At 45.8% G+C, this 15,898-nt stretch overlaps 1 pseudogene; it reads left to right on the forward strand.

Annotated features, from left to right (window-relative positions):
• The first annotated feature begins 5,521 nt into the window (after positions 1-5,521).
• Positions 5,522-6,734, forward strand: LOC103123545 (small ribosomal subunit protein eS19-like; annotated as a pseudogene).
• Positions 6,735-15,898: the final 9,164 nt, after the last annotated feature.

The raw sequence follows: 15,898 nt of genomic DNA on the forward strand, positions 1-15,898 counted from the left end.
TCTTCCCACTCCCTCCCTCTCCCCTTCCCTCTGTTTCTCTGTATCTAAAATAAAAAAAAAAAAAACTAAATAATTTGGATGGAGAGTAGCACATCTTGCCAAATTCCTAAAGCAACTAAATAGTCAACTTTACTTATCAGACTTACCATACGTTGTTTGTCTAGTTTAAGTCTGATTTGGCCACCCTCCCACTGTCACCACCCCTCTTGTTGCCATAGGAGAATGCTATGTCGGAAAGTGACATCTGGAATTACTCTAATCATTTTTGCTAAGCAAATATTCCCTCAAAGTAACTTCTGATTACTTCTCTTTTTTTTAAGTACAGTGCACTTTTAAAGCTAAGATCTCATTGTCTTTAATCCTTATTCAAGGATATCAATTTCATCTGCTGGTGATTCCTCTAAACAGGTATTTCTTGTTTGGCCTGGACAATTCACTGTCATCATTCAGGTTGAGCTATGAAAGTCTGTGCTCTGTTTTGATGATTGAAATGAAGGTCAAGGATTTATGACTCCAAATAGATGGGGTAATTTGTGAGTGTGCTTAACATGTGAGGATTAGCTATTTCAGATCAGAATTTCTTATTCTCAGATTTCACCTACTGACTCATTATGAAGTCTGGACAAGTGATTCAATTTTGCTAATCCTCAATTTAGCTCCCTAAAACTAGGCCACCTACCTGCTTGATACAATAATCAACCAATTATTATTTTCCAAAAAGTATGGTCTATTGCTCCCTGCCTAGAATTTCATGGAATAGTTAAAATGAAAATTCTTGGGCCCAACCCTTATTTACTGAGTCAGAATCTTTCAGTTTATTAGAATTAAAATGTGACTTAAAACCAAATTTTCTTCTCATGAATTTATTAAAAGAATTCTGAGCTATTCATTAGAAAAATATATATATATATTAAGGGGACCAGGCCGTGGCACACCAGGTTAAGTAAACATAGTACGAAGTGCAAGGATCCCAGGTCGAGCCCCCGGCTCCCCACCTGCAGGGAGGTCACCTCACAAGCGATGAAGCAGGTCTACAGGTGTCTTTGTCTTTCTCTTCCCCTCCCCTCCCAATTTCTCTTTGTCCTATCTTTTTATTTTTTTATTCTATTTATTTGATAAGTCAGATATTGAGAAGGAAGGGGGAGATAGGAAGAGAGACACCTGCAGCACTGCTCGTGAAGCTTCCCCCCTGCAGGTGGGGACTGGGGGCTTGAACCCCAGTCCTTGCACATTGTAACGTGTGCTCAACCAGGTGCACCACCACCCGGTCCTGAGAAATGTGTTTTAATCTCGGACCATGACATGGTACATGTTTATAAAGCTGCAGGGAACAAACTAGAGAAAGGGAGCATTCTGGATGCCAAAGCTTCTGGCACCCTTGTCCATACCTTTCAGGAAAGCTGTGGCCAGGTCAGCTGAATAGAGGCTCACTCTGAGCAAGAGGAACCGAAGGACAGGCCAGTGGGGGCAGCCATGGGCAGCTCTCTGTATTGCGGAGAAGGGGAGGACGCCGCTTGTTTCCCCAACATTTAAAAAGTTTGTCATGCGTTATCTCAACAAAGAATTTAGGGGAGAGCTTGATTTTCAAGAATTTTAAATTTTAAATTTTTATTTATAAAAAGGAAACACTGGGGGGTTGGGCAGTGGCGCAGCGGGTTAAGCGCACGTGGCGCAAAGCGCAAGGACCAGTGTAAGGATCCCGGTTCGAGCTCCCGGCTCCCCACCTGCAGGGGAGTCGCTTCACAGGCGGTGAAGCAGGTCTGCAGGTGTCTGTCTTTCTCTCCCCCTCTCTGTCTTCCCCTCCTCTCTCCATTTCTCTCTGTCCTATCCAACAATGAACAACATCAACAATGGCAATAATAACCACAACGAGGCTACAACAAGGGCAACAAAGGGGGGGGAAATGGCCTCCAGGAGCGGTGGATTCATGGTGCAGGCACCGAGCCCAGCAATAACCCTGGAGGGAAAAAAAAAAAAAGGAAACACTGGGGAGTCCGGCGGTAGCGCAGCGGGTTGAGTGCAGGTGGCGCAAAGCACAAGGACCGGCGTAAAGATCTGGATTCAAGCCCCCGGCTCCCCACCTGCAGGGGGTTCGCTTCACAGTGGTGAAGCAGGTCTGTAGGTGTCTTTCTTTCTTTGCCCCTCTGCCTCTCCTCTCTCCATGTCTATCTTATCCCAACAACGATGATATCAACAACAACAATTAAAAAAACAACAAGGAAAACAAAAAAGGAAACTGACAAAAAACATAGGATAAGAGGGGTACAACTACACACAATTCCCTTCAGAACTCCATATCTCATCCCCTCCCCTGATAGTTTTCCTATTCTTTATCCCTGTTGGAGTATGGGCCAAGGGACATTATGGAGTTCAGAAGGTGGAAGGTCTGGCTTTTGTAATTGCTTCCCTGCAGAACATGGGCATTGACAGGTCGACCCATACTCCCAACATGCCTCTCTCTTTCCCTAGTGGGGTGGGGTCCTGGGGAGTTAGGGCTCCAGCACACTTGGTGGGGTCGTCTTTCTAGGGGAGTCCAGCTGGCATCACTGTAGCATCTGGAACCTGGTGGCTGAAAGAGGAGTTAACGTATAAAGCCAAACATGTTGTTTTCGACGGGTTATGTTGTTTTCACCGGCTGGCTTCACGGGCGGGTAACAGACGACTAGGGACTCATGGTTGAGCTGTAGGCAGTATCTCTTTATTCATGCAGGACGCAGCACAATCTAAGACGAGCTAAGTTAAACTCAAAGTACAGTACCGTAAAACTCACAATGCTGTCTTTATATATACTTGCCAAGTAAGGTGGAAACAGGATGTGACATAGAGAGGGTGGAGGGAAAAGTGACTGGTGAAAATCAGGGTGTGACAAAGAAGGGATCAGGGTGTGACAAGGAGGGGGGGGTGGAGCAAAAACATATCATGAAACAGTGGGGATTGAACCAATGCCCTGGAGGGAGGTGCTTGTTAACAGCGGTTATGTAAATAGAATGAAGTGGTTATGTAAATAGAATAGTGTTAAGCAGGGGGGATTTAAACCAAATGAAACAGAAGGGGTCTCATGCATACCAACACAAACAAATTGTTGACTAATCATGAACCTAAAGGCTAGAATAGTGCAGATGAAGATTTGGGAGTCTCCATTTTGTAGATAGTTAGCCTGTTTTAGCTATATTCCAAAGAGCCCATGACTATACTTGTGTGTTGTGGTTTTTTGTTTTTTTTTCCTGAGCCTAACATCTGATATGCAGGTGGGCCCAGGTTACTATCTGGGGAGATGATGTCATGGCTGGAAAAAGGACCAGAAAGCTAGATCAGGGAAGAGAGTAGCTCCCAAATATGGGAAAGGTATATAAGTATTGTTGACTGTAAACCCCATCAATGTGATCTGATCCAGGGCCCGTATTCAGCTTAGGAGCCTATGTGACCTCTGCATCCCTGTAGATCTGAGCTCACATTCTGTGGTCATGAGTAGGAATGTTCCAAGCTGCCCCAATTTCAGAACCCATCTTCCTCAGGTGGAACATAGAGTATGTTGTCCAGCCTCCCTTTGGAGGATGGAACATTCTCTACCGTTGTTGATCCACATTGAAGGTAAGGTCCTATGGGGGCCCACAAAGGGGTCTATTGTGTTGTTCCTGATAGAGATGACCGGTAACAATGGAGAGAGGGATTTATTCGAGGTCTGAGATCATGTCTTTGGGAATCTCAGGACTCTGCGACTAGGGCCCCAGCTGATAGTGACTAAAGAGTCATCATTAAAGTATGCCAGTCTCTTACCGTTATTCAGCTGTTGTAGTCCTTACTTTGATAAGGTTAGCTTTGGAGTGACTGAGGGAAGATTGATGAGATTATCTAAGTCTAAGTAGACACTATTTCATCAGGAACTTTATGGTGCCTTTTAAGTCTTTCTACTTGCTGCATATACTTACTGACTCTGCAGACTGTTGTGTACTTTTGCTTTCAGGTATATATTTTGCCCTAGTTTATGGATACATGTGAACATATGTCCTATCTCATGGGACCTGGTCTATATCTAGGTTTTGAAATTTTGTTAGGAAGTGAACCACCTGAAATGGAATTAGAGAATCCTATGAGAAAGGAAAGGTCTCACCCGAGTATTGAGGCTGAAGGGTTGACATTCCACACCTGACGTTTCTGGACACAGTGTGAAGTGAAGCATGCTGAGGTGGTACTCCTTGCGTTGATTATGTTGTGGTCAGCAAATGAAGTATCAGTTGATATGAATTGAGAGAGGCATGCAGGAAAGTGAGCCCCACCCAAGAGGTTCCAGGACTGGGGGAAATAGGGGCTCTATAGAGGAAGTGAGAGGTTCCTGCTGTCTTAGGGTTTAAGAAGGCTGTAGTTATTGCTGTAATTGAATTATTTGGCAACTGGGTTAACTTTGAAAATCTTACTTTAGGATTTACTGTATCATACACAACATCACCATAATTTATGTCCTTTGACATTATTCGTATATAGTTGTGCCTAAGAATTTTTAATTTTATTTGGGAAAATTGAGAACATTCTAATTAGGACAAGAGAGTAAAACAGAGAGAAACAGTAGCAGAGCCAACACTCACCAGACAGCAAGCCATGCCCATAGGTCTACCTTCTAACACCCCAGCCCCGCCTCCACCTTTCCAAGCTACACCTGTCACCACTCCCATTTTCTGGGTGGTACCTTCCAGGACCTTCTGTCCTTCAGATAGGCTTGTTCAGGAGCCTGAAGAACCAACAAAATGTGGGCTGTGTAACTTGAGAGGCATATAGGAGAAAAGGTTGTATTCACAAGAAGGACTAGGTCCTGGGGAGATAAAACAGATTCATGTCCTGGATACAGAACTAGGTGAACATACATTTGACTTGGTAGCAGAGAGCAATTTCTAAACACAACTGCTGGATGAGATAGCAAGCTCTCCTTCAGAAGTGTGCAAATGTTACAGGTTACTTCGAGGCTGTCACCTTTGCTTCATGATCCTTAAGAATTAAGGTTTGTAATTTGATATTTAAAAATTGTATTTCCAGGAGTCGGGCGGGTTAAGCACATATGACGCAAAGCGCAAAGACGTATAAGGAGCCCCCAGCTCCCTATGGGCAGGGGAGTCGCTTCGCAGGCAGTGAAGCACGTCTGCAGGTGTCTTTCTCTACCCCTCTCTGTCTTCTCCTCCGCTCTCCATTTCTCTCTGTCCTATCCAACAACGACAACATCAGTAACAACAACAACTACAACAATAAAATAAGGGTGACAAAAGGGAAAATTAATTTTTTAAATAGTTTATTTATTAATGAGAGGGATAGGAGGAGAGAGGAAGAACCAGACATCACTCTGGTACATGTGCTGCCGGGGATTGAATTTAGGACCTCATGCTTGAGAGTCCAACACTTTATCCATTGTGCCACCTCCCAGACCACTAATATTTTTTTTAAAAATTGTATTTCCAGGCGCCAAGTGGTTGCTCAGTGAGTTAAGCGCACATGGTATGAAGTGCAAGGACTGGACTAAGGATCCTGGTTTGAGCCCTCAGCTCCCCACCTCCGGGTGGGGGATGAGAATCGCTTCACAGGCGGTGAAGCAGGTCTGCAGGTATCTGTCTTTCTCCCACTCTGTCTTCCCCTCCTCTCTCCATTTCTCTCTGTCCTATCCAACAACAATAACAATACTACTAACAACAGTAATGATAACAGCAAGGGCAACAAAAGGGGAAAAAAATAGCCTTCAGGAGCAGTGGATTTGTGGTGCAGGCAACAAGCCCCAGCGATAAGCCTGGAGGCAAAAAAAAAAAAAAGTATTTCCAGGGATAAGGGTGGCACACTTAGTAGAGTGCAGTGCACATGTTACAATACCCAAAGACCATGGTTCAAGCCCCCAGTCCCACTTCGGAAGGGGGAAGCTTCACAAGAAGAAAAAAAAAAAAAAGCTTTTCCGCTGGCTGGCAGCGGAGGCTGCATGATGCTTGGAGTTACTGTAAAGATATGAACCAGCAGGAGTTTGTCCAAACTCTAGCAGCCTTCCTCAAAAAGTCTGGAAGCTAAAAGTCCCAGAATGGGTAGACAGCAGTCAAGTTGGCTAAGCATAAAGAACTCAGTCTCCCTACGATGAGAACTGATTCCACACATGAGCTGCTTCCACAGCACAAAATCTGCACCTGAGGGGTGGTGCTGGAGTCAGCTCCATGACCAAGATTCATGGAGGACGTCAGAGAAACAGTGTCACGCCCAGCCACTTCAGCAGACGCTGCAAGAGTGTGGCCCGCCAAGTCCTCTGAGCCCTAGAAAGGCTGAAAGTGATGGAAAAGGACCGAGCTGGGACCCAAAAACTGACACCTCAGGGACAGAATCACTGGACAGAGGGCAGCTGCCAGCAAAAAGCATTAGAACAAATTATGCTGGGTTAAAAAAAAAAAAAGAAAGAACACAACTTAATCAACGCCACGAGTGCCACCTCAGCATGCTTCACTTCATACTGTGTCCAGAGACGTCAGGCGTGGAATGACAACCCTTCACCCTCATTACTCGGGTGAGACCTTTCCTTTCATAGCATTCTCTAATTCCATTCCAGGTGGTCCACTTCCTAACAAAGTCCCAAAACCTAGATATAGATCAGGTCCCCTGAGATAGAGCATATGTTCACACGTATCCATAAACTAAGGCAAAATACATACCTGAAAGCAAAAGTACACAATAGTCTGCAGTGAGTACCCCCCAACACTTCATCTGCACTATTCCGGCCTTTACGTCCATAATTGTTAAACACTTTGTTTGGCTTTATATGTTAACTCTTTTCAGCCACCAGGTTCCAGATGCCAGCATGATGCCGACCAGACTTCCTTGGACAGACGACCCCACCAATGTGTCCTGGAGCTCCGCTTCCCCAGAGCCCCACCCTACTAGGGAAAGAGAGAGGCAGACTGGGAGTATGGATCGACCAGTCAACGCCCATGTTCATTGGGGAAGCAATTACGGAAGCCAGACCTTCCACCTTCTGCATCCCACAATGACCTTGGGTCCATCCTCCCAGAGGGATAAAGAATGGGAAAGCTATCAAGGGAGGGGATGGGATATAGAGATATGGTGGTGGGGATTGTGTGAAGTTGTACCCCTCCTATCCTACAGTTTTGTTAATGTCTCCTTTTTAAAATTAATTAATTAAAAGGGAAAGCAAAAAGAAAGAAAAAATGGCCTCCAGGAGCAGTGGATTTGTAGTGCCAGTACTGAGCCCCAGTGATAACCCTGGTGGCAATGAAAACAATAATAAAGCAAAATTAAAGGAATTAAAAAAAACTACATTCCCCAGAGTTTCTGGTACCAAACAACAAAGAGAGGGAAAAAGCCATTTCTGGGAGGCATTGCTATGGACTTAACAGTGAACAGCAAAGACTTTCCCACCAAAATATCAAATACTGAACCATCAAATTCACAAACCTCATTAAACTGCAGCTGGGACATTAGCAGACACAGAGGCTTCAGGTAGGAGCTGGTGTATGTGATGGGGTGAGAGGGGGCGCAGGATTGAAACCAGCACACAGATTGGGAGCTCCAGCAACGAAACAGCACTATTTTGCCTCTGAGAAACAGCAGTCAAGGCCGTGCATGGTGCTGACTGTGAGAGGGTAACCTCTGAGCTTTGACTTATGGTCTCAGGGGTGAGAGTCTGCTGACCTGGTGGCTGGCTCCCACCACAGTAGCAAGAGATTTGCCTAACCAGTCTAGTCTGCCCCCCAACCTAAGGCAGAATACTGAAAAGTATTTTGCTGCAGCTGGCAGCAAAAAGGTAATAGGTGGCAGCTGACGCCCAAATGGTAAACTGCTTCCTGGAACACAACTGCTACCTAGTAGCAACCCTCATGGCTTGGATTCAGACTGAAATTCTACAGAGAAGCCATATATACACACTACATAGAGTATAAAACTCTAGTGGTCTGGGAGGTTGTGGTGTGGATAAGGCATTACTCTCAATGAGTTCCCCAGCAGCACACGAACCACAGTGATGTCTGGTTCTTTCTCTTTCTCCTGTCTTTCTAATAAACAAAAATCTTTAAAAAATAAATAAAGGGGGGTCGGGTGGTAGTGCAGCAGGTTAAGCGCACGTGGCACAAAGTGCAAGGACTGGCATAACGATCCCGGTTGGAGCTCCCAGCTCCCCACCTGCAAGGGAATCGCTTCACAGATAGTGAAGCAGGTCTGCAGGTGTCTATCTTACTCTCCCCCTCTCTGTCTTCCCCTCCTCTCTCCATTTCTCTCTGTCCTATCCAACGACAACATCAATAACAACAGTAGTTACAACAACAATAAAACAACAAAATGGGAAAAAAGCAAATTAAAAAAGGGGGAGAATAACAAGAAAACAACCCAACCCCTACTTCCCTACCACCTAATATATAAACAAAGTGAAATTTAGTAATTATAATTATAGTATCACCTGTTGGTTCAGCAATAGTCAGCACAATAACTCATCAGATCTCTCTTCGCAAACCCTAGAGACAAGAACAGCATTGAATGACATATTCAAAATACTAAGCAATAAGAACTTCCAGCCATGTATCCTCTATCCTGCAAAGGTGTCCTTTAAATATGAAGAGAGAAATAAAGGTCTTTTCAAATTTTCAAAAGCTAAAGGAATTTTCTACCATCAACCTTGTAGGAATTGCTGAAAAGGATCCCATGGGAAAAGAAGAAACAAAGGATTAAACATTATTTTTTTTTAGATTTTTAAAAAATATTTATTTCCTTTTTGTTGCCCTTGTTGTTTTTATTATTGTTGTTACTGATGTTGTCTTTGTTAGATAGGACAGAGAGAAATGGAGAGAGGAGGGGAAGACAGAGGGAGAGAAAGATATCTGCAGACCTGCTTCACTACCTGTGAAGCGACTCCCAGCAAGTGGGGAGCTGGGGTCTTGAACCTGGATCCTCACGCTGGTCCTTGTGCTTAACCTGCTGCGCTACTGCCTAACTCCCAGGATTAAACATTCTTTTTTTTTTTTTTTTTTTTAAAAAAATATTTATTTTATTTATTATTTATTCCCTTTTGTTGCCCTTGTTTTTTTATTGTTGTAGTTATTATTGTTGTTGTCGTTGTTGGATAGGACAGAGAGAAATGGAGAGAGGAGGGGAAGACAGAGAGGAGGAGAGAAAGATAGACACCTGCAGACCTGCTTCACTGCCTGTGAAGCAACTCCCCTGCAGGTGGGGAGCCGGGGTTCGAACCGGGATCCTTACGCCGGTCCTTGTGCTTTGCGCCACCTGCGCTTAACCTGCTGCGCTACAGCCCGACTCCCAGGATTAAACATTCTAAGTGAATATGAACAGCAGTAGAATAGAACTAAGAACAAGTCCAGATCCAGCAGTGGCCCCCAGGCTGAGCAGTTTGGGGCTGGTCCCTCCCTACCCCAGAAAGCAATGTTCTCTTGTCAAAAGCCTGGCTGGGCTCTGAACCCTTCACAGTTCCAAGGTCTGTGGCAGAGTGGGTCTAGGGATGAAGAGAGGCTCAAGCAAACAATGATGGCACAGGGTTGAAGTAGATCAGATTTTCAGACCAAAGCCAGGAGTGAAGGCTGAGCCACTTTAAATTCCATTCATCTATCCCTTCGTGTTTGCACAGCAGAGAGCCTGTTGTACTTAAAAGTACTGATCTTAGGGCTGGGGCGGGGAGGAGGCTGGGAGATAGCAAATATTGACATTGGCTACCTGGATTCTTTCTGCAGGCTGTGGCATAAAGCTCTTGCTCTGCTGATGGGAATCAAAGGAGGGACCTAGTTACAAGTTAGTTTGTACTTTTCTAGAATGCTATATGAGTGTGTGTGTTTCATTTTTTTATTATATTTATTTATATTTTTCCAGTAGGGTTATCACTAGGGCTCAGTGCTGGCACTAGGAATCCACTATTCCCAATGGTCATTTTCTTTCCCTCCTCCCCTTCCTTCCTTCCTTCTTTCCTTCCTTTCTCTCCTTCTCTCTCTCAGGAAATTGTGAGGATATGGTTGAGCTTGGCAGGGTTTGACCTGAGGAGTGCATCTATCCTGTCAGTCTCTCTCTCTACTGAGAGGTTGAACAAGGAGGGACAGGAGTAACCCCAAAGGTTTGCCTCGTCTTATCAGACTCCCTGCCTCACAAAGCACCCCACATTCCTGATACTATGGCTATTAGATAAAAAGAAAGGAGGAGATGTCGGGAAATTGTGAGGAGCCTCACAAAGAACCCTGCATTCCTGATACTATGGCCTATCTACATAATCATTGTTTTGCCTGAAAGATCCCCATCCATTCCTGTTGGTATGCTTCATATTGGTTTGGTCTCACTCCCCCCACCCCCGCCTCCGGGAGATTGTAGTTTAGTCTTTGCCTTTTCGCGCTTCTCCCTTCTCCCCGCCCCCTACCCTACATACTTTCTGAGTTCCTGCCTCTGCCGCCGGAGGAGAAAGATGGAGGAGCACATTGCCCGCTCGTGAATAAAGATTAAACTGCATTCTCAGCTCAGCCGTGTGTTTCTGGTCATCTGTTACCCGCCCGTGAAGCCAGCCCGGCGATAACAACACATTCCATTCCTTTAATTTATCTTCTTTCTACCCTCAAGACCCTCCCTGCCTCCAGGGTAGTATTAATCCCACCAGTTAAAACCCTTGAAACAATTGCTAAGGAAGTTCCTACCTTTCCAGCCTTTCTCCACCCCTTTCCTAGCCATTTCCATTTCCTATTTGCCACTTCCGGGTTTGTCCTTTAAAAAGCCTTGGCCCTCTGATCACAAAGGTATTGCATTATCTCGCCATGTGTTTAGTTCCTGAGTCATCTCCCTCACATCGCTGAGTGAGTAGCAGCCCAGGCTGGCTCCGGTCAAGTTCTCTCCAGCCCAGAGAGTACACGTCCGGGAAGAGGCACCCCCACGCTATCCCGCCACTTTCTTTCTTTCTTTTTTCCTCCAGGATTACTGTTAGTGCTCAGTGCCTGAACTCACTGCTCCTGGAGACTATTCTTTTCCCCTTTTGTTGCCCTCATTGTTTAACGTTGTTGTGGTTATTATTGTTGTTATTGATATCGTTGTTATTGGATAGGACAGTGGGAAATGGAGAGAGGAGGGGAAGACAGAGAGGAGGAGAGAAAGACACCTGCAGACCTGCTTCACCACTTGTGGAAATGACCCCCCTGCAGGTGGAGAGCCAGGGGTTCGAACTGGGATCCTTACACAAGTCCTTGCACTTCTTGTCATGTGCACTTAACCCATTGCACTACCGCCCAACCCCCTCTCTTTCTTATTTGATAGGATGCAGTAGTTTGTACATGTGCAATATTTCTCAGCTACACAGCCACTCCAAGATCCACACAAGATCTCATATATGTGTGCATTTATTTAGATACAATTTATATACAGTGGCATGCACAGATCTTAAGTTTATTATATATATATATTTGCCTCCAGATTTATCTCCAGGGTTTGGTGCCAGCACTACCAATCCACATGGCTCCTGGAAGCCATTTTTTTTCTTCATTTTATTGGGTAGGATAGAGAGAAATTGAGAAGGGCGAGGGAGATAGAGAAGGAGAGACACCCGCAGGCCTGCTTCACCAATCCTGAAGTGGACCCCCTGCAGGTGAGGAGTAGGGGTTCGATACAGGGGTCCTTGCGCTTCATACTATGTGTACTTAATCAAGTGCACCACAACTCATCCCCCAGTTTATTGAGTTTACAAACAGCTTTATTTAATTGGCATATGATAAAAACATTTTGTTTATTTATTTTAATAGAGCATTACTCAGCTCTGGTTTATGATAGTGCTGGGGATTGAACTTGGGACCTCAGGTTCATGCCAGTCTTTTTTGCATAACCCTTATGCTATCTCCGCAGCCCCATTTTTATAAGCCAAGAGATATGTTTTCATCAGCTTTGATGCATGTTTATACTCATGAGACTCACGATTGAGGCAGTGAACAAACATATCCATTACCCTCACGTGTCCTAGTCCCCCTTACTGGTCCTTCTCACCCTCAGCCTGTGCTCTCTCCCATGCTCAGCTGTTCACTGATTTATCTGCTGGCCCACCCACCTCCTTGCCTCCTTCCTAGTCAGCCCTGCAACTTCCACCCTCCCGAGACATAAACCTGCCCTGCCCACGACAAGGTGCCTGGACTCCTGGCTCTGCCTCCACTGGATGTGGTCTCCCTTAATCTCCTGTGAAAACCAACATGGCCAAGGAATGGGCGCAGTGGGTAAAGCACTGGATTCTCATTCCCCAGCATCCCCATACCAGTGATGCTCTGATTCTCTCTCTCTATTGGGGGGATTCATGGTTTACAGTCAACAGTAAAATACAGTAGTTCCTGCATGTGTAACATCTCTGTTTTCCACATAACAACTCAACCCCCTATAGGTCCTCCTCTGCCATCATGTTCTAGGACCTGAACCCTCCCCCTCACCCCTGACTCTCTCTTTAATAAATACATAAAATAAATAAATAAATAAATAAATAAATGCTTTAAAACAAAACAAACTGCATCTCCCTCAGAGCCATGTTGAGGGAATGAAGGTGAAGCTGTTACTAAGCACAGCACCTGTAAGTGCTCAGTAAGCACTTAAGTGTTGAGTGAGAGTGCCCAGAGCCCAGTTCTTAGTCCTCCTCTGCTGCTGGCATGCAGTGTGGATGTGGACAAGGTCATGTTGGCCTTGGTTTCTGTGCCTTGGGCTGGGGGTGGGGGCTGGTGGGCTTGGTTGTGGGGGAGAGTGATCAAAAGCAGCTAGTGCTGCAGCCCCTGGGCATCTTTCTTTCTATCTGTCTGTCTTTCTTTCTTTCTTTCTCTTCTTTACTTTCTTTCTTTTTGCCTCGAGGGTTATCGCTGGAGCTCAGTGCCTGCACTAAGAATTCACTGCTCCTGAAGGCTACTTTTGCCATTTTGTTGCCCTTGGTGTTTCTTGTTGTTGTTGTTATTGTTGTCATTGTTGGATAAGACAGAGAGAAATCAAGAGAGAGAGGAGGGGAAGGCAGAGAAGGGGAGAGAAAGACACCTGCAGACCTGCTTCACCGCCTGTGGGAAGCTGGGGGCTTGAACCTTACTCAGGTCCTTGCACTTTGCACCATGTTCGCTTAACCCGCTGTGCTACTGCCTGGCGCCCCTTCTTTTTAAAAAAATATTTATTTATTTATTTGCTATTTTGCCATCAGGGTATCACTGGGGCTCAGTTTCTGCATAATGCGAACACCTTGCCCAATGATCTTTTATTAATTTATTTTGGTCTGTTTTGAGAGAAACAGAGAGGGAGGGGGGAGAGAGGATGAGAAAGATACCTGCATTATAGAGAATTGAAACATAAACTTGAATAAAAAATAGACAGTTTTTGTCTTAGGACTTTGAGGAGAAGAAAGAGAAAGGAAAGAAGGAAGGAAGGAAGGAAGGAAGGAAGGAAGGAAGGAAGGAAGGAAGGGACCTGCAGCACTGCTCTACTTCTCATGAGCTGGAGATTTACACCCGGATTCTCATGTGTGGTGATCATAGTGATGTGTGCAGACTATTGAGTGTACCACCACCCACTCCCTCTGGGCAGCTTTCTGTGGAAAGCCCCTGGCCAGCAAGAACCCAGAGCAGTAAGGTCCTCTTGCCTCCTCTCTATAGGGCCCGCTGCCACAGCTGCCACTGCTGCTAGGAACTGGCTGTTCCCATGGCCTGACTGTTAAGGCATTCCAGACACCCGGATGCTGGCCCTGGAATGAGCCTCTGTACTTTTACTGGTCCAGGTGTTGTCTTGTTTGAAGAGGCAGGGCCCAGATGGGAGACCAGGCACCCCTTCCCAGGGTCTGCCCCCATACCCACGCTAGTCCAGCTTTCCCTCCCAAATCCTTACAGGACCCTAAGCCAACTTAACTGTTCTTCTCTATTTTCGCCAAGCCCTGATATCTATAGATATAGATATACATAGATATATAGATATATATTTTTTCAGGATACAGAGAAGCAGAGAGAGTGAAAGAAACCACAGCACTAAAACTCCCTTCAAAGCAGTAGGGACTGGGCTTGAACCTGGTAAAGTAACTATTTCACCAGCGCTGCCATCACTTTCTTGGACTGCTGCAGTGAAAGGTCACTGTAGCTCCAGAGTGCTGTTGCTTATTGCACCCTGACAACATGCACTGTCACTAGGGTGAAATGTGACATGCCGGCTCCCCAGGATGGTGTCCCTGCTCACCTCCTTACCTCCGCTCCCAATGGCTTTACCCCTGCTGTCTTTACTGCTCAGGCGCGACTCCAACCTGCGTTCCCTGGCCAACCCACACACTTTTGTCACATGCCCCCTCAGTTGGAATATCCTCCTCTTCCTCCTCAACTTCTTCCTTCTCCTCCTCTACTTTCTCCTTCTCCTCCTCCATTTCCTCCTTCTCCTCCTCTACTTCCTCCTCCTCCATGAATAGAAAACCCCATATCCTTCAGAACCAACCCAAATTCCCTGCCCTAACAGCTGTGTCAGGACTGAGCCTGCCCTCAGAACACCCTTAGTATCCACAAAAGGTGCCAGAGCCCAGACTGACCGTCCCTGGAGCAGGATTCCTGAGGCCTCAGACCAGAGATGTGATCCTGTCCTGGTTCCCAAAAACCCCTACTTGGAACCCTTAAACAAGCATTTCCTGCTACTCTACACCTCCCTCCATGGGGCGAGGTGCTCTCCTCCAGCGCCCCCTCAGTTCTTTTGTGCTGACTACCCAGGTGCCCTGAGGACACAGAGTCTGGTCCGGAGCAGATGTGCAGATTTTTTAGTGAGTGAGTGAGTGAATGAATGAATGCAGCACTGAATGGACTGAAACTCACTGGTCTCTTGATTGCCCATTTTCAGTTCAAAACTCATAATGTGTGTGTGGGGGAGCAGGGGGTAAACAAATAGTTCACCCTGGGGGTTGGGCAGTAGCACAACAGGTTAAGCGCACATGGCACAAAGCACAAGGACCAGCGGAAGGATTCCAGTTCGGGCCCCTGACTCCCCACCTGCTGGGGAGTTGCTTCACAGGTGGTGAAGCAGGTCTGCAGGTGTCTGTCTTTTTTTTTTAATTCCCTTTTGTTGCCCTTGTTGTTTTATTGTTATTGATGTCATTGTTGCTGGATAGGACAGAGAGAAATGGAGAGAGGAGGGGAAGAGAGAGGGGGGAGAGAAAGACAGACACCTGCAGACCTGCTTCACCGCTTGTGAAGCGACTCCCCTGCAGGTGGGGAGCCTGCGGCTGGAACCGGGACCCCTAGGATGGTCCTTGCGCTTTGCGCCATGTGTGCTTAACCTGCTGTGCTACCACCTGACTCTGGAGGTGTCTGTCTTTCATTCCTCCTCTCTGTCTTCCCCCTCCTCTATCCATTTCTCTCTGTCCTATCCAACAATGAATGACATCAACAATAACAATAAAAACCACAACAAGGCTACAACAGCAAGGGCAACAAAAGGGGGAAAAATGGCCTCCAGGAGCAGTGAATTCATGGTGCAGGCACTGAGCCTCAGCCATAGCCCTGGAGGCAAAAAAAAAAAAAAAAAAAAAGAAAGAAAAGAAAATGCCTCTCCCAATCCATATCAAATAATATTGCATCAGCCGATCACAACCTAATCAACGCAAAGACTGCCACCTCAACATGCTTCAGCTCAGACTGTGTCCAGAGACCACACGTGTGGAATGACAACCCTTCAGCTTCATTACTTGGGTGAGACCTTTCCTTTCATAGCATTCTCTAATTCTATCCCAGGTGGATCACTTTCTAACAAAGTCCCATAACCTAGATATACACCAGTTTCTGTGAGAGAGAGAGAGCTTATGTTCACACGTATCCGTAAACTACTGCAAAATATATACCTGAAAGCAGAAGTACACTAGAGTTTGCAGTGAGTACCCCCCTCCCAACACTTCCTCTCCACTATTCCAACCTTTGGGTCCATGATTGCT

The sequence above is a fragment of the Erinaceus europaeus genome, chromosome 13 (assembly GCF_950295315.1).
Source record: "Erinaceus europaeus chromosome 13, mEriEur2.1, whole genome shotgun sequence".
In the NCBI taxonomy this organism is placed as follows: Eukaryota; Metazoa; Chordata; class Mammalia; order Eulipotyphla; family Erinaceidae; genus Erinaceus; species Erinaceus europaeus.